Here is a 27,080-nt window from a genome sequence, read left to right as displayed (position 1 = left end):
AAACATACAAGTTTCATTTATATAATTTTTCAAGGGATCTTATATCAGTTTTCACTCTTGTATGCTTTTCATACAAGTTTCGCACAAGACAGATACAAACTTTATAAGATTTATAAATATCTTTTCCATATGGGATGAGTGCAATCCAGACACATCTGACCAATAAGGAACTCAGCTGTTTCGTTTAAGGAATTTCTTTTACCTGAAAATTTCTTATTCTTAAAAGAATTCAGACAAAGGGAAAATCCTCAACGTTCAACTCATCAGCTGATTGAGACCAAAGCAAATGAACTCCAAATGCCGCAGGGCACATCTGGTGGACAGAGGAGCGTAGACAAGAGGAACTGACACCTCAGACTCGACAGGAACTAAAGAGATTTTAAAGACTGACAGCAACGCGTGAAAAGATCTAAATGTAAGAATATGATGTTTCTTGTTTCAACACAATTTATGTTGGCAAGTGATAAATTATTATAGAGACGATCATTCTATATACAGTGGATGGAATGGACTGACATTAATACAGCTCTTTTCTAGTCTTACTGAGGACTAAAAGAGCTTTAGACTGCAAGAGGATACTAATTTCTACCTTTAAATTTTATTTTAAAAAATCTGCAATACTCTAACATTACCTTCATAAATCAGTGGATCTGACTCTTTTTCTCTCAAGTTATAAGCTCCATTGTATTTGTACATTTTGGACACAAGCGGGAACATTTGTTGTTGTTTTGTTGTTGGTTAAATCCCACTTTTCATACCCAAATAGGCTCTAGCGCTAAAGGAAAAATGTAATGTCAGTAGCATTTCTGTTTAGAATATAGTCCACTGAGACAGACAGGAAGTTTGACACCACATGTGATCGCACTAATACCCACCACTGCGTCCATCAAAACATAGCCCACTGTGGGGTGTGTTCATAACTGCTGCCCATTCAGTACATTGGAGCTAATGTTGGGTGACACTCAGACACCCTGGCTGATGTGTTTTGGCACTGAGAAGATCCCAGCTGTGCATTTACATATGCAATGACCCAGATTAGCATCCCTCCTCACACTCCATCGACACTGATTAGAGCAGTCTAGTTAAAGTAACGCCTGTCCAGCATGTCCCAGTGACCACAGCAACCTCTTTGTGTGAATATGCACACCAGTCTCAGCTTGAATGCTCACTGGCTTGACAATGACAGCAAAGAAGTTGAAGTTTGGATAAGCATTAATTAAAGAATTCATCCTGTAAAAAAAACAGATTTTTTTGTTTGTAAAACTTTGAATTCATTAAATCATTTACAGTGTATTGAAAGAGTTGGCGAATAAATTAAAGGGTCTGTCTACAGGGATAGTTTTGATTTGTTTAATTTGTTGATATATAATATTAAATCAGCAAACAGCTTTATTGAGATGATTCGATGAAGAACTACTGTAAAACATGCGCAGCACAAATGTTTTCTGGTTTGTACAGAGTTGGCAGGATTACACGTGAACATGTAGAAGTATGAATATAACTATTTACCACCATACTGACTACAGAATGTGGGTATATTGGTTTAACTCTGCAAATTAAATCAGAAAATAAAATGGAAAAAAGACAAAATACAAGTAGAACTCCATCCTTTCGCTTTGACACTTGAAGCCTAAGACTGAGGAATGTGGACCCGTGGACTTTCTTCTAGTTGTTTATGTGGTATGCAAAAGCAGAGACATTCAGACATTTGTGACTATCACAAGAATCTCTTTGGAATATTGTCAAATCATGCCGGGAAAGCAGTGTTATTAGGTTTGAATAAACGTGTGGAAAGAGGCTCAAACACCCAAAGAGATTTTAAAATTCATCAGCACTGCTCTTAGTCCACTTTTAACCTCATATAAGGGTCAAAGTTTTCACAGAAAGACTGTAATTTGGTTTGAAATCAGAACTGGACCAGAGACAGCATGACTGTTTGTTTTAAGCTGCTGGTTCTCGTAAGGTGCTTTTCTACTCTCACAAGCACTTTTTGCTATGCTATGGTTTTTCTGCCTGTGCTCTCTATCTGCCATTCACACGTTCATACTCTGATGGATGCATCGGAGTACAACTTGGGGTTGGTATCTTGCCCAAGGATATTTGGCATGTAGACTCAAACCACCAACCTTCTAATTAGCAGATGACCCGCTCGACCTCCTGAGCTACGTACACGTCTTTCACTGTCCCTGATAAGGCGACAGTGTACTGGCAGGCCTATTCATTAAAAGATTGCAGGTGTCAACCGTTTGCTGCAAATGGGCATTCAAAACAATGCAATTAAAAATAAAGCTAATCACATGTTAGATGGCATACATGCAACTTTCGACTTTTGGCTTGAAAACCACTGACTTGGAGAATGAAATCAGCTGGTAGGTAAATCTGCTGTTTATTGTAAGTAATTGGGATAATCATTTAACCATCCATTGCAATAATTGACATTTGTTTAAATGCTATTTCTGGGGCCACTACATATTAGCTGGAGGAGCCCCCACGCAGGCCACGTGCGCACAGACAGCTCAAGGAGTGTCGCCGGTGCAGAGAAGTGTGTGAATGCACGGCAGCAAAGAAGCAGCAGATCGCAGCTTGTCATTAGCAGCATACGCTCCCATTCATTAACTAATTGCACTTTATTATGATGTAATCACAACGTCGGCAGTGTGTGATGACAAAAACTAAGCTGTGGCTCTCCAGCAAGAGCCACTCCCTGCACTCCATGCAGTAATTGCCCTCTTGGCTTTGATGAATAAGGAGATGATTAACCTTAATTTCCAAAGCATCTGGGCTTTAGCAGCGAATGAATTACAGGGAAATGGATGTGACTAAGAGACTTAATATGGTAAATTGGTTGAGCATCTGAAGTGGCTCCAGTGATGATCTATTAGCTCAAGGCCTTTCTCCTGCTGCTACTGATTCCACGTCGGATCCTCTTCAGTGAGGCTCTGGCTGTGAGTCGAGATGCCTACTGTCCCTGTGCTGCGCCAAACTAATCATCCACTTCATGCAGGTAAAGCTTCAGCCACTACCGCGCATAGGGGAGCCCAATTATGTAATCTAGACAAATTTATCCCTAGCACATGGCATAATAGGGAGCTATCTTAACTAATACCCAGCTTGTCACAAAAAATACACTGAAAAACGAGCACTGAACGGATGCCACAGTGTCCTATCCCTCACATTCCACTCCATGTTCACTTTTAATAGGCGAGGGATTTCACCTCCCATTCTCTCAGCGTACCCGCTGTCCAGGAGAAGAGGCTGCTTTTTTGCTGCCTAAGCAAAATGTAGATTGCATGAACAAAAACTCCACTCGCATGGCAGTAAATATGATGACACTGCAAGCTTGTCTTTTGCCGACAAAGTTGTAATGCTTGTTTTTTTGATGAAGCAGTGAAAACAACCGACTATGAGAGCTTCGCCAGATGTGCGTTTAAGGATATGAGCCATCCAGGCACCGTCATCCCTCCTCTACTTAACACTGGAAGAACAACAGGGACAAAGTGAATGTGGAGACGTGGAAGGAATGACAAACCTGTGTGTGAGTTACAGTGCAAATGAGTTCTGTAAAGTGCTAATTGCACGCTTCAAGAAAAGCACTTCAGAGTAAGGTGTGTGTGTGTGTGTGTGCGATCGCTGCGTGCTGCTGTCTGTGTGTGCACGTCTTTTTGCCTAAAGATGCAACGGGCTAATTTTGCTTACCAGAACCATTTTTGCTTATCAACAGAAAATGAGGAAAATATGGATCTTAGCTCATTATGGTGTTGTTTATCTTTACCCAAGTAACCCATTAAACCTGGGAGAGAGCCGCCTTTAAACTGTGAGCATGTTAGTTATGTGGTCTCAGTCATTGGAGGAGGCTACTCATTACTCTTTAATGTGCTGAATAAACATTTCACAGCCTCACTGTTCCCCACTATTGTTCACATTGTTGTGAATGCAGCATTTTCTTATTGTTAGACCACGCCAACAGATATGCTTTGCAGTGCACGCAAACCACAAAACCAAAGGGTGCTGTGGGTGCACAAAGAGGTGGGGGTTAACTATGGTCTGTATAGAAGGCTGCCTAAACACTTGACTTACAGGATGCTTAGTGGTGACAATGAGCATCATTTTATTCTGGAGAAAGATGGTATGATACCAATCTGTCAAGTTTAAAGAAAGCATTTCTGGAACTGTAAATATAGACAGGAAACAGATAAATGTAGCCGTTATATTAAATCCTCTACTTATAGTAACAGCTAAATATGTGAGCTGCATGTTGAAACATTAACAGTATCTTGTATATAATGTTGAAATATTTGGCTTAAAGTGACCGATTAATAACATTAAATGTTACTCATACTGGGACTACGAGGTTTTATTACTCACTCCATTTTAAGGGTTGGCAGACAGAAATGTGAGGTTCTTCTTTAGAGAAAAAATACTTTGGAAGGTTTAACTAAGAAGCTGCTTGTAGACATACTAACTGTGCAGAAAGGCTATGTTTATGTGTCATGTGTCTGGTTTTATGTGCTGTGTGTTGGTGTGCAGTGGCTATTCGACTAACTTGTTGTTCAGCCTGCAGCTCATTATTTTCCCATTTATAATTTTCTTATTCAAAAAGAAATATGAATAAATATTGTGAAAATCTGCTTGATAATTGAATTTATTTCCGGTGCAGTGGCTCTTTACTTTAGCATTCATTGCTTTTTCAATTACATTGAGAATGCATAATCAGCAGCTCGTTTGTGTTTCTCTCTGTTCTTCGCTTCACTTTCTATTAGTAGATACATTTACTGGGCTGTGCTGAGCAGTGTTCTCATGAAGAGCAAAACAACTAGAATACGACTGGCTTTAAATTAAAAAGCAATTCCAACCAATGACATCACTTTGACATTTAGGTTTTCACACAGTGGCAAAATGAACTGGAAACTGCGAGCTGTTTGATATGGAAGAATCGAAAAGCAGTGACTGACATAGTATTCCTCTCAAAGCATCGCATCTTACACGGCTGTGTACTTTGAACCAATACACAAGAACATTAATGATTCTGTCTGTTGATTGTTTTAATTGCATGAAGGCGTCTAAAAAAGCACTTAAAACAAAATGACACACTAAAGTTCTCTTATGTCTGTTAGACCGTGCACCATAGCGCCCTGTACTGGCTGACAAACACTGACAAATTAGAAAAGACTTGTGGCAGCTTAAATACTGGTTGGTTAACACTGCAAAGTGGGGGCTTTCTATGTGCAATCACAAACATTCATCCCCACAATGAATTTGGCTGCAACTTGAGGTTAAGATATTTGGCATGCAGACTGGAGCAACCAGAGATCGAACCATCAGCCTTCTGGTTAGTAGACCTCCTGAGCTACTGCCACTCTAAATCGATACATGCAAAAAAAGCCAAACAAACCTATTTTTATTGACCCCTTACTCAGCCTAACTCAGGCAAGTTTTATGTTCTAAATCTTTCCTATACTGGATACTATTCAGTATTCCTAGTCATATACGAAAAAAGGATCGTATTATGAAATATACTGATAACCCATAACATTTCTTCCGTTTTATTTTTGTGCATTGTATCAGTGTAAGGAACTGAGCAGCAATGCACAAGAACAGATGTGAAAAAGAGAATTTTGATTTGAAATAAAAGTAATAACAGCTAGAATCCATCAGGACCCAGCAGCTATTGAGAATGGTCCAACTAAAATGTAAGTTAACCCACTCTAACAGACACAAAGGGAGATATTTCCACAAACATTAAAATGTACATATATATACACAGCTTCCTTGGCAACTGAACTCTCACAACAGCAGCCTCACCCAGCAGGACAGTGCAGCAAAGCTTATCCACAAACATTTAAAAGAAACCCAACAATAAGCCAGAGTGTTCAGCACATCTCTAAACTCAATCTCGAAACAATCAAGCATTTACAGGATGGAGAGAAACCATAATTTCACCACGTTTCTTGACAGACCTCAGACTTGCGCAGACAGCATAAGATGAAGACAGCTTATGTTTGAGGGTCATAGCTGGTGGTAAGAGCTAGTTCTCCAGTTACAACCAAGCAGTTTTCAGAAGCAGCAAACCAGAAGCTGATGCATCAGGAGAGGAGTGCATTACTGAGGCTGTTTTCATTCACAAAGCTGTCACTGTTAATTATCCCTCGAGGGTCAGAATGCCAAAGCCATGCTCTGTGCTAGCTTCTCAGAAGCTAAAGCGCACGAGGACAGAACAGAACTCTGAGGGAGAGTGCTGTGTTAGCATACTATTGTGTAACTGAATGGTGTACCAAGTCAAGCCACTTATTGTCTTAATATAAAAGAGCTTAAAAGAGATAGAAAACATGTGAGATGTGCCTGTAATATATGTATTTATTTGTAAACCCATGGGATCATGTAGTGTGCTCTGCACAGTCAATGCTCTAAGTACTGGTTAAACTCTAAAGGAAAGCTATATTCTTTACAGGTTACAGGGGGCACTATTAAAATGCCAGCGCAATTCAGATCAGGGGACTCAGCATCAAATATGCATACATGCCAGGGAGCAGAGAGACATAAGGGACACTGAGTCATTGGTATTCTAGTAACTGGTGCAGTCAAAGGTGCAGGGTTGAGGTGGGGAGTCAGAATCAGCCCAGCAGACCCAGGGCAGCTTATTGGGATAGAGAGGAAGCCCAGTCACTGGGCTTAGACAGGCTCAATGCAGGGCTCAACTCATCACACGCCTGTCAGACAGACACCTGCCGCAGTGAGAGCAGTCACATACGTGGGCACACACACACACACACACACAGACACACACGCTCATGTTTCCATAACTCCAGACAAAATTACATTGACTTGCAAGTGACTTGACCGTAACTGTTTGCCTTAGCCAAACCTGAACTGAAATTTGCGTAAAAAGATTAGTTCCCCAAAAAGAGCACATAGATGTGCTTTAAACACATGTATGTGTACCTATCTGTACACCTGGCACTTATTTTCATGAAGCTCTAACAGCTGATAACGGTGTGAGTTGCAAGGAAGCAGGATTTTAATTAGAGAAGTTCCTTTTAATATTTTCTGAAAGACACAGGAAATGATTCAAAAGTATGTTATGTTGCAGTGAACTTGTATTTGGCTTATTTTCACTCCCTTTCACAATTTAATCTTTTTGATTTTTAGGTCCACAGCTTTTTGTTTTCCTTCCCATAACAGGTATATGGATAGAGCAAGGATTAAAAAACTGTTGATCGAAGACTCTGAAGTTTAATGTAGTTATAAACAAAGACAATCAGAATCAGAATCGTCTTTATTTGGTCAAGTTTGTGTGAGCAAACAAGGAATTTGACTTTGCTTCACTTTGATTTCTTCATGCAAAATAAAAGAAATAGATAAAAAGAAAAAGACAATTTACAAAAAGTCTTAAGAAACTATACAAACTAAGTGCAAAACCAACTAGTGCAAATGTGCATATTTGCATATGACCTGAATGATATAACAACAAAAAGACACAAAAAACAAACAAACAGAGAAACAAACAAACCCTCGCCTGATGTCGGGCAGGAGTGAACTCACTTGACTTTTTTCCACTTTCATTTGACAGTCTAACCAACTTTAGTGGTTTTAGAGGAGAGACCAATGTATCTGCCCACAGGTAATGTTTTAAAATAAATTACAACATGTAAGGCCATTATTGGTGTTATTATGCAGTCTTTCACTGTTCTTATTACTCTTATTACTCTGCCCTGGAGCACAGCTTGATAATGGCACCTGATGGTGCTGATTGGCTAATCATTTGTTCTTGTGGGGGTTTTTCATATCACAATACCTGATGGTCACCTCAGTGGGATTCTATTCTTGCCTCTGTATGATGTCAAAAAGAGAATCATTTCTTAATAAGGTTATCTCAGTTACACAGCCAGGCTGTGGGTACATGCACCTCATTGGCCTGCTGCTCAAGCCTTCTGTTTGTCAGCAGCAGCCAATCAGAGGAGAGTTGGCTTAACAGGAGGAACATGAAGTTTATTTTTGTATATCTGATGCGGCTGACTGTGACATATCCTGTGTGGACATAGATAAGGGACTGGAGTTGTCATGTACACTACATTGCCAAAAGTATTCATTCATCTGCCTTCACACATAGACTTGAGAGAAATCCCATTCTTAATCCATAGAGTTTAATGTGTTGTAAGCCCACCCGCTGCAGTTATAACAGCTTCAGCTTTTCTGGGAAGGCTTTCCACAAGGTTTAGAATCACTGTGGAGCATTGAACGTGATATGTACATGATTGCGTTTATGCAAAGCAGAATGCTGGGAACCTAGGTAGGATTAATTCAAGCATTATAATTGTCATGGTCCTGGGTCGGTGACCCAGCGCTTTTAGTTATCATTTTCTAGTTTATGATGATGATGATTATTGTTTGAGTTCTGTGTGTTATATTTGGTCTGCCTTTGAGTCTGTGTCTCTGTCTATGGTGTCACCCCATCTGTTTGTGAATCTGTCTGTTTAGTTCAATGTCTTGTCTGGTTCCATGTGTCTGAGTTTCCTGTTTTATTGTGAAGGTCTGTGTCATATGTGAGTGTGCTCAGTTTACGTTTCCCCTGTCTCGTCAGCTGTGATTTCTCCCAGGTGTGTTCCCCTTCTGTCTCTCATCCCTTGATTACTGCCATCTGTGTATTTAAGCCCTGTGTTTCTCTGTGTCAGTGTCGTGTCGTACCCTCAACTAGCTGTGTGTTCTGCTTCTATGTTCCTAGTGTTTGGTCTCCTGCTCCAGTTTAGTGTTTCTTTCCAGTGTTTCAGTCCTTGGTTCCTCTGTTCTGACTTTTGGTTTTCTTTTGGTGAGTTTAGTTTGTACGAGGTTTTTCCCAGCAATAAAGCTGCGCCTTAAGTTTCACTTCCGTGTCTGTGTTCTGCATTTTGGGTCCACCACTCCTGCTTGCCTGCCACACAGCGATTCATGACAATAATATAGTAATGCTATCCAAATATGCTAAAACATCAGCCGATATTACCTTAGTATGAGGTCATCACAATTTAAACTCTATAAAAATGTGCAAATTCAAACTCACAGGCATTTCCTTCTTATTTCTACCAGGTTATCACATTGTTACTAAGGTATTTTGCTACTCTACTAATTGGTAACTTAGTAATAGTAGCAAACTCGAAAATGTTTGATAATTTCCAGGCTGAGATTAACATGTGAGAGATTTTTAAGGGTTGGCAGCTTTATTTTTGAAGTTGGACAAAAAGATGACAAGGTGAAAATAGTTCACTTGAAACACTGTTTCTATTTCTGCAGTTGCTTATACAGTTTTGAACTTAATTTCTCTCAAATCTTATCAGGTGAGATCAGTAACTAACACATGGAAAGCTGTTGTTGGTTAGCGTTGGGATTTCAGGCATTTTTGGACTCGTCTCTTGCTCTGAGCACTGAGATGGTTTCATTTAGGAAGATATAGTGAACCTGCGAAGGTGCCCCACTTTTCTGTTGCTGCTTTTCTTATGGTCTTAGGTTGATCAGACAGGTGTTTTCGCACTATAAAAATGCTTTGTGTGACTTTAATGATGTCTCCACCAATTTGTTTGTGCATCCATGTTGTTGGTGTGTGCACAATCCGACAGATCGCTGTCAGAGCTGCATTCTGACTGTGAGATGTGCTGCCACAGCCAAGTGCACACAGCTTGCTTGTGTCACATTCAATTACGGCTCTTCCACTTTCCATAAGACAGTAATTGAGCCGGGGGCACTCCCTCTATTTAAAACCACAGGAGCTCTGCAGTTCTCATTGTGTTCCCTGAAAGCTCCATATCTGCTGATTTACACCAGCTGAAGCCTCCCTGTGGGACCTGGTGGGAGCATTGGAGAGATAGGGTGAACCAAGGCTGGGCTGGGGTGCTCCAGGCACTGTTGGGGCAGTATGACAATAAGACACACTACCAAACAGTCAGCCACCCACCAGCTTCACTATTTCGAAACAAAATTAATCTTTCCATCATCCCTTAAAATCCTGGAAGTCAGAATCCACATTTCAGTCAAAAAACAATTCAGATATTTAGAAGTTGCTTTCAGCTCATACTCATCATGACATTGTTGACCACTGCTTTCTGACTGGTCATTTGAAGTTATTTGTAGAATCACTGAACAAGCCAGTAATGTAATATTTTAATAATAGAGCTTATATACACGCTCCATATGGCTCCGATCAAGTTCCAGCAATGAGGACTCGTTATATATGTTACTAACAAATTAATCATGATAAGGTACTTTAGAAGCTAATCAAATTAGATACAAAAATAAGGTGAACACCAAGAATGCTGTTATCATCACCATCCTCCACTCTGGGGTGTTTCTTGTGGGGTTTTTCCATATTGGATCTGGGTGGGGAGGGACCATGTGTTGAGTGGGAGCAATCCTGGCACAAGTGTTTTACAATTGCATTGCATAAACACACAGTAATTTCATTCTATGAAAAAGGAATAGGAATGTGCATCAGCAGGTTGTAGCAGTAAAGAGTAAAGTAAGGCTGATATTTGACAATGCAAACAGTATTTTGAAATTAAATTGCTGCACTCTTATAGACAGAGACCTCTGACGTGTTGACTAGAATCTGCTGCAGCCACTCTTCCTGTTTTGGGGTAACAGCTCCTAAAGCTTTTATTACCACTGGGACCACTTCGGACTTTACCTTCCATAACTGCTCCAACTGTTCCTTCAGGCTGTGGTGCCTCTCCATTTTCTCATACTCCTTCTTTCTGATGTTGCTATCTGCTAGGATTGCCACATCTATGCACGGCCTTCTCCTCCCTGTCGGCCAACACTGTGTTAGTTGGGCAGCCAGCAGCTACTTGCCTGTCCGGAAATCAAAGTCCCACACACTCTCAGCTTTGTTGTTATTAGCCATCAAAGATGGCATCCCCAGTTGAGACTTAGGCTACGTTCACTCTGCAGGTCTAAATGCTCAATTCCGATTTTTTGATCAAAAAATGTCTTCGTGTTCACACTACAAATAAAATGCGACAGCAAACGCGCTCTAGTGTGAACGCTCAAAGCGGCCGCATGCGCAAAAGAAGACTTCACACACAACGCGCTCTGTTTAGACCCAGAGCAAACAGTATTGTTTGACAGATGGCCGTTAATATAAAGACTTCGGACTTTACGTTTCCCAATTTTTGTATTAAGTTATTTTGTTATTTACATAATAATGTAAATAACCTAATAATGATCCTTATTGCTGTTTTAGAGGAGCGGTGCTTCAAAGATTTCTGTCAGAATCTGCAGATCCTCCTTTACACGATGGCGGCGCGGCAGTAGCACGCAGCGGCCGCTCCGGAGCCAAAGTGGTGCCACTAACTTCTTTACTTCCTAATTTTTGCTGCTACACTAAGGAATGTTTACTGTTCCTCCACTACCTCAACTCATCATCACAAAACCTTATTATTATTATTATGTTACATTGTGGGTTTTTTTGTCACACTGTCACTTTGCTGCTCTTGTTTGCACATTTGCACGTGCACTTTGTTGTCTGCTGTCTGTATATAAAAAAAAAAAGTCTTCCTTAGATAGTTAGATAGTTAGTTTTTGTTAATTTATGTTGTAATTTATGTTAGGTCAGTCTGTCTTGTCTCCGCTAGCCAGCTAACTAGGCCTCTTAGTTAGCTAGTTTAGTGTTTTCTGTTCATTTATGTTGTAAATTTATGTTGCATGTAGCACCTTGGTCCTGGAGGAACGTTGTTTCGCTTCACTGTGTACTAACTGTATATAGTTGAAGTGACAATAAAGCCAACTTGACTTGACTTGAAAAGATTATACAGTACAAATAAAATGTTAACGTTTCTCCAACGTTATCTTCCCAACAGTTTCACTGACATCTACATGGGATGGCCAGGACGCGTTCGCGATGTCTTCTCGGGCGCTTCTCTGGCGCTTCTCTGGCGCTGATAATTGGCGTCTGTCTTGTGTCAGTGACGTAAAAGACGGATTTAATGCGACATGACTGTTCAAACAGCAGTGGCTTTCTAAAACATCGGATATGTATCGGATTCAGCACCACATACGAAAGTGACCCAGATCGGATCTGAAAATATCAGATTTGCGCCGTCCACACTGTCATACCATGATCGGATAGATGGGTCGCAGAGGGTCAAAAAAATCGGATTTGATGCGCTTTCGCCTGCAGTGTGAACGTAGCCTCAGGGACTTCTAGTCCATATGCGACACAGATGTTCCAGTATACTGTTCTGCCACTTTGTTGTGCCTCTTAGCTTACATCTTACATCCTGCTACTATATGTTGGATATACAGTGTTACAAAGTTTACAACTTGGGTTCTGTTGACTGTGGTAGACTCAACAGCTTCTTCGCTGCGCTGCCTTCAAGCACCGGGTGAGCAAAGGTCTTTTTGAACCCCTCAAGGAACTCACCATTGGTGCAGGGGGAAACCGGTCAACAAGACAAAATAAACAGCAACCTAACTCGCTGTGGAATGGTTCTGGCAGCGGGGAGGTGATGCCACGATAAGCCAACCCATATGGAAAAGAAATAATGAAATAGAAAAAACGTATAAAAGACTTGCATCAGATGTGGCCTACTTCATATAGTGAATTATATAAGCCTCATATGATTTACTCATGAAAGTGGCCACTTTCATATATTGTTTTAGTAAGTATCCAAAACATACAAGTTTCATTTATATAATTTTTCAAGGTATCTTATATCTGTTTTCACTCTTGTATGCTTCTCATACAATGAAATGAATATGAAATGAATGAGGACAGTGTCGGTGACAGCTTGCCTGAGTCAGGTGCACCAGAGAAGCTGGAGTCCGACACTTTTCCTTGACACCTTCCTTTTGTTTACCAAACCGCACAAACAGCTGGCAAAGCTATTTCATGCAATAAAATATCCTCTTTTCCAAGCACCCCGGAGACAGTTTACAGCATTAGTGGTTGCTACATGCACAACACACCACAAACATAACTAAATTTCTTACCAAAGCGCAATCGGAAACAACATTCATCAGCATGTCCGCAGGAGAAAGAATTCCACTTTACACTCACCTTCACTTACATTTAGTGGCACGAGATGGCACTAATTATGTTCTCTAAAGAACATTAAACAATTATTTCTTAAACCCAGCTTCAAAGACACTTGCTAATCTTTATGCCTTTATACATTTATACAAGCTTCATGACCAGTTATTTTATATTTAATAGATTTTACATTTGGATTCAAAGATTTTTCATGATAAAAGTGCTGAATTTTAAAATGTATTTATTGGTTGTAAACATGTACCTGTAGAATGACCTATGACAGTCTGCTTGGAGCTTCTTAAACCTGTTGAAAAAAAAATGTAGTCTGATTTCACATGGTATGTTTTAAAAAATTTAACACATTTTATCTTCAATTTTTTTGTAATTAAAAACGTCTGCTATCTTCCTGACATGGCTTACTATCCCAGTTATGCAGTTATTACCAGTTACCAGTAGCACAAGACAGCTGGTATTACTGGGAAGCGCTCAGAGAAGTGGTGGAAACAACTGTGGAAATTCAGCCAAAAGTTTCCACCCCCAGTAAATAAAACAAGCACAGTTTTGATCTCTCCTGTCCTCGTAAGTAGTCTTCCCACTAGAATCCCATTTTGACATACAGAATATAATCAACAAGGAATCACTCACACACACACACACACACACACACACACACACACACACACACACACACACACACTGACAAATTCCTCCAAACTTTATGCATCTTAATGCTGAGGCCCTTATAGCAGACACCAGGGATGAGGTTTGTTGGAAATAGCAGGGGCCTCATCACCCGATCCCTATAATGATTCCCACTCTCTCTCCTCTGACACTTAGGAAGATGAAAAGCAGAGATCCAAATCACATTAACACGAACTGACTTATTCATATTTAGGCTGATTTCAGTCCATAATCTCTTAGCTCAGATGTTCAGTAGGCTTATTAATACATGAAAGAAAAGGCCTAAGTCTATAAATCTGACATGAAATTTTAAACACTCTTGCATATCTTGTCTTTCATCTGTTTTAAAGGAACTACCCTTCACTGGTGGATTAAAACATGCTTGCCATTGAGCACCAGTTAAACGACCAGCACTGGTTAAAGACCACCCTCCATGTTAATGAAACTCATAGCTACCCTGCACTTCTGCATGTATAGTGCAAATCCACATGCACTCCAATAATTGAAATGATTTGCTTGACATTCTTCCCTTTTAGGAAAAAGGATGTGGAGACAGATGATGTGTCTGCTTCCCATGACCACTAATAGGACACATAGCCTACAAGTTCAAATGGCTCCTGGAGCGCTGGAGAGGGAGCAACCCATTGCCATCGTCACTCCAGAGGTATTTTGCACCAAAAAGTCAAATAAAAATTATTAATTAAAACAAGTGCACAACTAGACTACATAGTATGTGGGCAAAAAGTACAGAAAACAGCACAAGTGTATTTCAAAAAGTAGTATACATTTTAACTTAATATAGGGTTGAAAGCATTCTATATACTGCAACTTCTTACTTCCTAACTTGAATAGGAAGGAGGTTAAAGGACGATGAACGTGACAACCTTCTATATATTTAGCAAGTTAGTAATATTGCTGTGAGTCAGTGGCATTCTGTCAGGGCAAGCAAGGCAAACAGTGCCTCCCTTGCCAAATCTGTCTTCCTTCTCTCTCCCCAACCAATCACAGCAGATGGCCCCGCCCCTCCCTGAGCCTGGTTCTGCTGGAGGTTTCTTCCTGTTAAAAGGGAGTTTTTCCTTCCCACTGTTGCCAAAGTGCTTGCTCAAAGGGGTCATATGATTGTTGGGTTTTTCTCTGTATGTATTATTGTAGGGTCTACCTTACAATATAAAACACCTTGAGGCGACTGTTGTTGTGATTTGGTTCTGCATAAATAAAATTGAATTGAATTGAATTGGAAAATCTAAAAACAGACATTTTTTTACATACCAAAGTAAAGCGATCTTTCTCTTTTCATGTCACACACAGTGTCATCATAGACCCCCTTACCTATTTGCATCCATCCTTTACATCAGCGGTCCCCAACCCCCGGTACCGGTCCGTGAGTCGTTTGGTAGCGGGCCACTAGAGTTGAGGCTCGGGTGTGAAATTTATGGTTCTCAGGGTTTTTATGATTAACTCGGTTTCCCCGGGTCTTTTCCCGTGTTGTAGTTGTGTGTCTTATTTTGAAAGAAATATTTGCGCGTTACCAGAGTGACCAGAGAGCATTAAGCGGCAGAGAGGAGGATGTTACTCTCAATGTTGTTGGCGCATTTCAGGAGGACGCTGCTAATAAAGTTACACAATTACACAGTGAATTCACGTTTCTTATTATATTTACAAAATACCACAGTTTTTGTCTTGGTTGTATCATGTTATTTATCTGTATTTATCCGCGACACCTTAAAGGCCGGTACGTGATAATATTGTCTGTCATTAAACCGGTCCGTGGTGCAAAAAAGGTTGGGGACCGCTGCTTTAGATTACTGTATCCTTGGGGCCTCAGTTGGCTGTTTTTGCTGAAGTCTGCACTTGTTGTGTACTCATAGGAAACTGTAGCTCTCTCTATTATACTGGTGTGTCTGTGTCTTTTTAAGAATGAAAGGCTGGGCAAGCTGAGAAACTTCTTTTGGTGATTTGCACATACAAGCTGCTGCTGGCTCTGCTTTCACTGCTCTGAGATCAGTTACGATCTGCGCGTTGTATGAAAACAATGCTAGAATGAGCAAGTAAATGAGCTTCAGTGATTTATCAACGTAACAGATGGATCTTATTAATCACCTTGATCAACATGTGTGACTTAGAGAAGATGGAGTTTCAAGAACTTGTTAAGAACTCATTTTAATCATTAGCAAGGAAAGCTCACCATGGTGGAGAGCAGACAGCAGATCTGACTATTTCTGATCTAATAAAACAGGTAAGCTGACACCGTGCAGGCTCAGTAGCACTTATAGTTGTCACAGATTAACAACTGTGAGAATGTCTCAATGTGATATGTCTAACCGTTTTGCTCCACCTTCATTTTTCATTCAGAGGTGGAGATGTCCATGTAGAGCGCAGGTAGGCAGAACGAATGGTTACCACTGTGGCTAAAAACAGCTTCACACAGCAGCACAATGCAAACTTTTCTGCATTTACCATTTAGCAATACAGATTATTTGAGGGTTCATGGCTGCTTTTGCATAATGGCTTTTGAATGTTACATTAAATAAGAAGGTTGTAGGTAAGTATATGACTGTTAGTTTTGATCTGACTTTTTCTTTTTCTTCACCAACGGATAATGCGATGTCCGCCTCACTTTACCTTGTGACTTCACTACATCGGCAGTGGTATAAGTACACTGCAAGTATGTAAGAGTCTCGTCTCGCTGATCCCTGAACTGCAACTTGCATAGTGGAGAATTACTCTTAGGAAAAAAAAACACACTACGAACAAAAGAACCATTTCTGAATTAAATGTTGCTTCTATTGTGCACCAAATGTGATGATACCAGGGTAAAGTTGAAAACTTTAAATCTACAAATCACTGTGATCATTCTGAGGCTGAACTTGCCTCCTGGACATGGGATACGTGGTTTAGCACTTGTTCTGTAATCGATCATGACAGATGTTGTGAAATATGAGCAGGAGCAACATGCTCTTTGAGATCTTTAACAGCCTGGTATCCAAAGTTAAAAAGCTACGTGTCCAGGGTTAAAACTTGGCCAAGCTCTACTCATGTAAAACTAGAACTCTGCCAAAAATCTGTCTTAGGTCAGGTCTCCCATCCAGAGTGTGGGCTGTGTTATTGCACAGAGTCAAGGCTTTACTCAGTGAGTCTGCTAGTCAGGGCCTCGGGCCTTGGCACTCCTGATGGCTGCTGGCTGCTAGTAACCCTCACACCCCTCCTCTTCTTCTTCCCTCCTCATGTTCATTGTGAGTGCGCGGCAAGGATCTGGCAGAGTGGAAGGACCCCGGCCTTGCAGACTTTGCTCCTCTCTCTCTTAATGTTCGCCGCATGTCCCCCCTGCCTTGCCCCACAACCTTCTCTTCTACTCTCCCAACATACCTCCTATCTTCTCTGTTAAAATAATGCTAATGCAGAGGTCAGCAAACCAGCACACGATTTTCGGAGGCCAAAAGCTCCTGAGGAGATGCTTTTGATTTTCAACTCCATTGAGCTGCACTTATTCAATATTTACTCTCCAAGACCTCTGCATTAATTTACACCATACATCTAAGACAGCCTATCCAAAAAACTCCTGCACAAGGCCTAATGCAGGTCTCTTAAACTCCACTCCCCCTTCCCCCACCTCCCACCCACTCCACATTCACACCATTAAACCCCCCTCTCTGTAAACTCCAGTGAAGGCTTCATTCTTTGCTCATCTCTGACTCCTTCCTATCCACCAGTGGGAAGGCCAATCCTGGGCTAGTTATTGTTGTTGCGCTGTTCTATCATTACTACTAACCTTGACTTCTGGCTGCTTGCTGTAATCACATGGAGCCACTGGGGAGGAAGTTTGGCCTGGGGTGAATTATTAATTAGCAGGGATGGTCCTCCCCCTCAGTGCTCCCTGAGAGAGCAGGTGAGGAGCAGCGCAGAGGTGGGGGCGTATTTCATACAGGCGGTAGGGGTTACCCACCATGCAGATGGTATTAACACACCTATCAAGGTAAGAGGGATCAGCACTGTGGGCTACTCGTGGAATTGTTAAGCAACACAAAATCGATAACCAAGAGTGCATTATTTCCTTCCATGCATGATGTGTGCCTCCTACTCTCTATCCCCGTGTAAGTCTGTACAGCATGACGGCAGTGGAGCTGGGTGGGGTGAGGGTGTTCATTAAGATGAACTTCACAGGCTTCCTCACAGGGGACATGCTGGAGGTTGATGAATTCCAGTTTTCAACTAATGATCAACTTCTATATGAAGTGAAAAACAAAGCAACTCTTCCTAATACTTGTTATCCTGCACTGACCTTTCCATACCTTGCCCCAAGCACACATGTGCACAATAGAATCAACACATACACATCATATGATGAAGCTGACACAACTCGCTTGTACAACAACACACCTACAGATGCAGAATATAACAGAAGTCAGGACGACTGACGTGCATTTACCTTGCAGTATGTTTTGGAGAGCCTTGTTCAGCTGTTTGGCGGATTCCCCCCTGGGGTCATCCATTTCCCAGCACCCCTGACTTTCCCCTTCTAAACAGTGGAGACTACAGGGACTGGGACCAAGGCTTTGATCTTCACACAGCTCCCTTAAATCACAGGGAAAAAGCAAGGATTTTCTCCAAAGGGTGTCTCTGTGCTCCCATTCCCCAGGAGAACTCAGCCAAGTCATCTATGAAAGTGAGTGAATTGCAGAGCAAAACAGTGTTCCCCTGGGTACAGGAACAGATCCTCTACCAGTCACTTTACTCCTTTTCTGAGAAACACAGGTGATGAAAAATTTATCGCTGTGTGATGTACAGTACCTGCAGTGAGCATACACTACCTGTTGTGAGCAGCCACATTCAGTAAGAAAGGTGCCACCATGACAAATGTATTTGCTAAGCTCTATTTCACAACCTTCAGAAGTTATTTAAATGATCACCAAAGTACTAATTGAGCCTTTTATAGTTGTCATTTCCAAATGGAAGAATAGATATCAATAAGTGTCATATCTCGAATTGGAAGCATCCAGTTAAATATTTCTAAGGCATCCACGCTCTGTGAATTTTGGTAGGTGAACTGACTGATTACCTAATTACATTTTCATTATCTTATAAATGCTGGCAGTCGCTTGGTGAAATTGATTTCAGAGAGGTGTCTGCCCGCTGCCGTTAGTGAGTGTTTGCAGATCATTTTTCCATGGGCAACTTTGGCAACCTTATACTGACCAAAGCAACTGCAAACGGGCGTATTTGTGCAGCTTCACAACCAGTTTCATGTGGTAAAGCCAGCAACAAGTACAAGTCCAGGAAGACACATTTTCCCCATTTTCTCCTGCAGGGACAGGAGGCTGTGCAGCATTTGCCAACAGGTCTCCAGGCACGTGTCACTGAGGCGTAACAGAGTAGATGCCAAGTTCGTAAACCTAACCAATCGATACTTAATGGCAGCATGAAAATGAAATGAAAAAAGAACGTTTAACAAATCAAGTCACAAAAAGTCAGTTCAGTTCAATTCAAGTTCAGTTTATATAGCACCAATTCATCATGACAGCCACCTCAAGATGCCTAATAGACTTCTATGAGGTAATTAATTTAAAAAGTGGCTGACGTTGTTGCCCACATTTATGCTTGTTTCTGGTTACATGTTAAATGTTTGCGTCCCGATGTTTCATATGCTGTGCCAGTCGGTAGAAAATATAAAATGCTGGGACTTCTTTTCCTTCCTGGGTCCTTTGTTTCTTTCTCTTCTTCGTTTGAGACTCTGGGTCAGTCTTTGATGGTGGTGTACTGTGTCATAAGATGTTCGAGCTATTTTGTTTTCTTTCTACATTTTCATTTTTTGATATTCAAACAGTATTTCGCTCTTCAAAATCTGTACTGATACTGTTAAAACTTCAGAACCCACCGTTTAGTTAACGTAAGTGTGTACCAAATCACCAGGAAAATAAACTACAAATTCTATATGTTTGGTGAAATCTAAAAGCACACATGGATTGATAAATTAGTTTGATGTTCCTAACAGCTTTAGTCAGAACATCCTAATCTTTTCTCATTTCTAACTGTTCAGATATGGATCTTTAGAGATGACCCATTGCATTGCATGGTACTACTCTACTCCAGCAGTACACATTTTCAACATGCACTATGTTCAGTGTTGGGGAGTAACGGAATACATGTACCGAAGTTACATATTTAGAATATAAAGGATAAGTAACTGTTTTCTGTTGCAGTTACCGCTTAAAATAGGTGATAATTAGAATACAGTTACTTTGGTGAAATAAATGGATAACATGGCGGTCACTTCCTGTTTCATATGTTAGGCTGTGTAGTTTTAGTCTTTTAACTTTATGCATCAAGCAAACATTAAATTATCTGCAACATTCTCTGACTGGAAGAAATTTGTTTAACATTTAAACCTATTTTCTGCACATTCCAGCACATAAAATAAAATAGTTTGTGTTTACACTCAGTCTTTCAAATAGATGCAAGTAAAACACAGCAGAAAATAAATACAATCACAGACTCAGTGGTCCTGCTGCTCTATTTTCACATGTTTAGCAGGGGTGGGGCAGGCAGAGGTTTACCCTGGTGCAGGTGTGGCGCAGCCCTCATGTCAGTGGAAGAATCCGGGAGTTTCTCTGTTAGTTACACATTCCCGTGGCAGCGCACTCGGTGCTTGTGCGGAAGTTTAGGGGTTTTTTTCGCAGTAAAAAGACGTTTTCTTCCTACGCAGTGAACAGCGGACGCTAATGTCCCTTACTTTATTCGTTACTTGAAAAAAGTAATCGGATTACAGTAACGCGTTGGCATCAGTTACACTATGGACCCGGAGCCAGCAGTGCACGGGCAGGAAATGTATTTCTTATTTAGAAATTCCGACACCGTTTGACATTTAAAGAAGAAAGAGATGAACTCTGACCGTGCAATGCAAACTCTGTTTGCCAGCAGCCAAGCTGCCCTCAGCATCAAAAGACTCCAACCTAAAGAAACATCTGACAGTAAGTTCCTTTTAAAAGCTAACGTTAGCCTACTGCAGTGGTTCCCAAACTTTGTTTGCTAGGCGCCCTTTGTTTTACAAGAAAATCTCCTTTTTTGCGTTTACGTGTGGACGAGGAATACAGAGTTCGTCACACAACGTCAAAGGTATGCGCCTTTTTTCACGTCACGCTGTGGCCACGTTATTGTTTACATGAGATGAATTGCAGAATGGAGATAGAGACGAAATACTGTTAATCTGACTGTCTGCAGGTTTTACACGCAGTTACTGTCCCTCCATTTACAAAGGCAGAGGCGTCACGGTGTCATTATTTTATGTGTAGTCGTTTTTTTTCCTGTGTAATAATGTTCAACATTGCTGTCAATACATTTTTCAAAAATGCCTCTCTGTGCAAAATGGGTTTAAAAACATAAACAGCTGTGGGATCCTGTTTGTCTGATTTGAACCGGGGAACAAATCGTGGCAGGATCAGCCTGATATTATTTGTATCCCACTGTAACTTTACTGTATAAAGTATAGTATAGTATGTATATCTCCAAAATGTCAGGAGTAGTTAGTCATTACAACAAGTGTTTGTGAACTAAAAATCACAAATGTGGGATCCTGTTTGTCCGTGATATGAACAGCCCAGCGCTGCTCACAGGGAAACCCAACCCTGCAGGGAGACCTACCTCGGCACTTGTGCAGGTGAAGCCAAAGGGAAGATTTGCTTCACCACATTTTCTAGTCTTTGGTGTGGAAGGAAGTTGGTTTGGAAACATAGTTGGCGATGCTTCATCTCCTGCTTTGCGTTTGTGTGGGAGCCCCGTCAAAAACATGTCCGTTATGCTAGCGGTGAACAAGCGTTCTTTCTTTTTTCTTTTCATACCGCGCCCCCCCTGCAATGGCTCTGCGGGCCCCACACTTTGGGAACCTCTGGTCTACTGCAACTACCTTGTTTTAGTTGTGGTAGTTATCTGGGTTATTTGCCACTTAAGTATCTTCAATGTACTATTGCTGTGTTATTACTATTACTGAAGGCTGCATTACAACCTGCTAGCTGCAAATAATCATGTGCAGTTCTGAAAGCAGACAAAAAGAAAACATATAACTGACACAGAAATAGTTTTCTATATGGAATCACTGTAAAAAGTGCAGCCTTACCTAAGGTGCACCCTACTGTTACTCATTTTATATTAAGTTATAAAAATCTAGTTGGTATGGCTTTCAGAACTGCACATGATTATTTGCAGCTAGCAGGTTGTTGATGCTGTCCATCAAGTCTAACAGTCTGCGGTCTATGAACTAACCTCAGCGAACGCCGGCTAACAATATTAGCTTGGTGGCGAGTAGCCTTCAGTAATAGTAATAAATCACACAGCAATAAGACATTCATGTAGTTGTAAAAAGCATGACAGTATATTAAGTAATCCAAAGTATTCAGAATACGTTACTCTCATTGAGTAACATAACAGAATATGTTACAAAATACATTTTGGGGCATGTAATCTGTAATCTGCAGTGAAATACATTTTAAAAGTAACCTTCTCAACACTGACTATGTTGCTATGAATGAAGACATTTTAAATTAAACCCCCATATTTTCTTAAAGTCAGCCTAAATTTATCAGAATTTTGTCATAATCATGAGACTGGACAGTACTGTTAGGATCTGAGTAAACGTCTAGGGCAGGGGTCAGCAACCTTTAAGACCCAAAGAGCCATTTGGACCCGGTTTCCACGCAAAAGAAAACACTGGGAGCCGCAAATACTTTTTGACATTTTAAATAAAAAAGAAAATCACACTGTATATATTGTTTTTTACCTTTATGCTTTGTGTGAACAACTAAGGTGTGTTGCTTTTGAAATCCATGAAGTGCTACAGAGAAAATTACATTTTATTGATGTAATTAACACATTTTGAACTCTTAAAGAAATATAACAGAAGGAAAGCTGAACTAAAATGATCCATGTGGCGATTAAAAGTCCTGGTTCATTTCTTCACCAGTCCGTCAGCTACCCCATGATGGTAACCAGGCATTATTACTAGAGCAGGCCTATATGACCAAAAATATTTATCACGATATACATTTGAAAATTTGTGATAACGATATAACTGATGATATAATTGACACTAGACAAAATACTTTACAACTCCACAACTTTATTAGTGCAAAAACCCCAACAATCAATGTATTTTCACTTAAACAAGCAGCTGTTTTTTATCTGCATTAAAGTTATATAAACATTTAACAGTGCAAAAGCAAATTCCTCGCTGACAGTTTAACCAAAAGGCATTTCCAGTGGAAACTGGCCGACATATCCTCAGCATAACCATGTATAATATCCACAACACTTAAAAAGAGGTTATACACACACAATACGGTAATATTATGTTGAATCACAGTACGTATCACTCCGCGAGGCTCCGCCTACGATAGCCGTAATGCTCCCACAATCCATCAAGCGGTGCGGCTTCGTAGCTTAGCAAAGTCGTACTAAAACATTTGACAGATTTTCGAGCACCGTGCACATAAAATCGTTTCGAGGTCAGTAAACACAACCAGAGTTCATACATAAGGCACACGGGATTATAAGGGGCTCTGTCGACTTTCAGAAAAATCAAAGGATTGACTTTAAGTGTGCCGTATTTTCCAAACAACAAAATAACGACGGCCCGCTAGCATGCTCTACCAAAAATAGTCCTTTGTTGTGTATCTGACGGACGAAAGCTAAACCAGTTCCACACCACTGAAGCTGCAGCATTTTTACAAACCAGTTCTGGTTCATGTCATGTTCATGTAACAAATAACTGCACAATATAATTAAAGCAAAAAATAAACACACTGGAGAACTATCTGATAAAAACTAATATAATGCTGGTTTGTGGACCATATTTTGTCTCAATCCTCAGTGCACTCTTGCAGCTTAGCATGCAGCAGTTAATAACAACTTAAGTGATTACATAGGGGTAAACAGATGATAACAAGCATAGCAGTCCTGCCAAAAAGTTCTTTTTGAACCCAGCCAGTTATTGGAAATATTGCCAAAATGAACTTCCACCAAAATACAACAGCCTGTTGTTACAAGTACAGAGACAATATGAAATGAGCTTTATTAATTAGCTGAGTTAGCTTGCTAATATCGCAACAGTGGTTGAGTGCACAACCTTAAAGCTAGCGGCACAATACTTGTGATTTGGTCAGTGCCACATTAAACCCATAAAAAAGGCCATATGCTGGACCTTGTCGGCTAAAGTTACATTAGCTAAAGCAAACATTTCGGTAAAAGAGAAAACCCACGTCATGCCATAAATTCAAAACATGTTCCAACTTTTGTAGCTCTCTTTCCTTATAGTTATAACCAATGTTACTCACCTTGAAAGCAGATTCCAAAGAAGACGATTAGAAAACGTCCAAGTAAAGTGAGCATGTCGTTAACCGCCAATTCCCCATGATGCACCTCGATAGCAGTCACGTTGGACAGTTTTGAATCCTGCTGTGCTCAACTTCCCCACATTGTCAAGTTCACATAAGTTGCTGATTTAGCTGGACATGAGTTTTCAAGTTAGCTTTTTTTGGCGTAATTGGGACGTTTTTAACTTGTAATTCTATGTTATAACAACAACTTCAGTCATCTATCGTCAAACTGATATAGAATAATATGTTGAAATAACAAACATCTAGAATTACATTTTACAGTGTGGTCTTCATGATCACGTCTGTTTGTGCTGGTCTCGGCAAAATGTGCACTGGATAGCGAACATGTGACCCTTACTGTATGTTCGGAAATGAGTCTAGATTAAGTCTAGTCTAGATTCTGGATCATAGGGTCAAAGGGTCAAGAGAAGATGTGGAGGATGTCATAAGGATTGCTGTATCGATAACAGCAAAATAACAGATACACGGATAACAGCCTCTGATGGAGGCAGTGTTATAGTGTGGGCAGCATCTCACTCACTGGAAAACAAGGATTGTCATCATTGCAGGCAACTTTGATACAGAGAGATATCGAGATGACATCTAGTAGGAGTCCCATATCTCCACAGTCTGGGGCCGAAAGCTATCCTCCAAAATGACAACACTCACCCACACAGAGTAGGATTTATCTACAGAATTTGGGAGTAGAGAGACTGGCCTGCCTGCAATCCTGACTTCAACCCCATCGAACATTTCCAGTCAGCTTGGAATGCTGTTCATGCCAGAACGACCGAGACAACCACATCGGCTGACTTGCGTCTAATGTTGGTTAAAGAGTGGGATGTTATCCCACAGCAGTGTGTGATCAAATTGGTGACCAGCATGAGGAGCAGGTGCCAGGCTGTGTACGGTTCTTCCACATGTTACCGTTACTAAATCATCCAATCTGAAAAAAACATCAGAACAAGAGTCAACAGCAGAAAAAGCTGTTCACCACTGGCAGACCTGGGATGCTTTTCATGGTGCGACCACAACACAGCACCACATACAGGGAAATAAACAAGCTTTCAACAGCATAAGATTATAACAAGAAATAATTAACCAGAGATAAATTTGCTTACTTTGTTATAGTTTATATTATAATGTGACAACAGTGAAGATGGTCGTAGAAGAACTTGTGAGGGAAAAAGCTTTTTAAACCTTTAAAAAGTCAACATTTTAAATTTGTTTTTTTCTTTATTAATCAGATTTAATTGGATATTCTGTATATGCAGAACGTTCAGGTGATCAAACTAATGTTAACATTAAGCATTGGTGAGTTGAGACACTCTGACCATCTATGTTTAGGAGGTAGAATTTATGCTAACCATTTAAAGATCAAGTAAGTCAGATGTATCAGCTATTTTCATGTATTTAAAATAACATATGTTAAATAATAATGATTTAATAATATTTTAAAACAAAGTAAAATGTGCTGACTTTCATCCTATAAGCCCCTCCTTACATTTCTTTTCCTCTTTTACACAATGACATTATTCTGTTTTCCTCTTGTCCTGCTGAGCATCGTATCCTGACACATTTCATAGGTTTCCACTATATTTGAATCCTTGAACTGGGTTTTAATTCTTTGCTTTTGATGAGAAAAAAAACTATGTTTATGAGGGTAATTCATCACTTTTATGAACGTGTTCTTCCGCTGAGGCTGAGTGTTTCTGAAAAGAATTATGCCTCAGAAATTAAGAATGTAAGGATGCCTGCGGAGGCAGGTCCACAGGGAGTCGTTTGTGGTCCTACTGTAACTGTGCAGTGCTGCGGTGGTGCAATAAAGCCCTGGGATTTTTTTTAAAGGTTTCAAAGTGGCTTTCCTGCATTCGCTTCTGTCAGCCATAAATTAAGAATAAACACAGCTATATATGGGGTGCCCATAAATGCCTTCATAATTCATACCTTTTGGGAGAAGCTCAGGTAGATTAAGTCATTTCAGTGACACATAGTGTTACTGTGTGAATAATATACCCCCAGCCCTCTACGCTGCTTGTGTTCCTGGTCTCCCCTTCCATAGCTAATAGCTTGATCTCGACATTATTGGACAATAAAGGGACACATAACATATTGCAGATGATTAGACTCCTGGGTATATAAAGCGTAGCAGTGTAACAGACTCTGATATAGCATTACAAGTGCTCAGTCATCAATGAGCTTTTGATTTTTTTAACCAAATGTGGAAATCATAGTTTGTTCCACCATCATCTATCATTTTTCTCCTTGTTTATTTTATCTCTGTACCTGGTAGTTGAAATAGAATCAGGAGTTCTGTGATAAAACCCACAGCAAAGCCATTCCACTTCTGCCTTTCTGACATGATTTTGATCCTCTGTATACTCCTAAGGATGGCGGGCGACTGGCATATGGAAAAGCCTTAAAAATACAACAATACAAACATAAGGTCTATGCAGCTCTGCAGATCTGATGCTCATAAGCCAACAGAAGAGAAAGTCGTAAAAGATATAATACACCGAAAAGAGAATCCAAGAGAGCTGAGTGCCAGATTTCTGATCAAAGCACCTTTTGAAGTTTGCACAGGAGGTTCATGGTGTGTGTGTGTGTGTGTGTGTGTGTGTGTGTGTGTGTGTGTGTGTGTGTGTGTGTGTGTGTGAAAGAGAGGGAGAGACTGATAAATCATGTTTGTGTGTTTTCTCTAGATATCTGCTTAGGTGTCTGTCTTTGTCAATGTAACAAAATGCAGTCAGCAAGCATTACAGTGGAATATGTGATACAACAAGAGACAGTTCACATGATTAGATCATATCTAATACAAATTATATCTCAAAAGGAAAGTGATATCAACAAGAAAATGAAGGAATTATTTCTTTCCTTGGACACTTTTCTGTGTGTAAAATACAAAACAGATAGCAATGCGACATGTGATCCAGTGATAGTTACAACTGCAGTGCTAACACTGAAAAAGTGACAACGACCAACTTATTTGGCTAAAGGGGGCTGTGGCACAAGTCCGCTTAAAATACAGCATTTATCTAGCACAT

At 40.4% G+C, this 27,080-nt stretch overlaps 1 long non-coding RNA gene across 1 annotated transcript; it reads right to left on the bottom strand.

Moving 5' to 3' along the window:
- Positions 1-10,711: 10,711 nt before the first annotated feature.
- On the bottom strand, positions 10,712-24,345 carry LOC309719286. Its single transcript, XR_014280210.1, has 3 exons — positions 23,995-24,345; positions 13,257-13,298; positions 10,712-10,815 (listed from the first exon to the last, which is right to left on the bottom strand). It is a non-coding gene; the product is annotated as an uncharacterized lncRNA (long non-coding RNA).
- Positions 24,346-27,080: the final 2,735 nt, after the last annotated feature.

The sequence above is a fragment of the Aulonocara stuartgranti genome, assembly GCF_965226115.1.
Source record: "Aulonocara stuartgranti genome assembly, chromosome: 12".
NCBI classification, from domain to species: domain Eukaryota; kingdom Metazoa; phylum Chordata; class Actinopteri; order Cichliformes; family Cichlidae; genus Aulonocara; species Aulonocara stuartgranti.
This window is presented reverse-complemented; position numbering and strand designations above follow the sequence as displayed.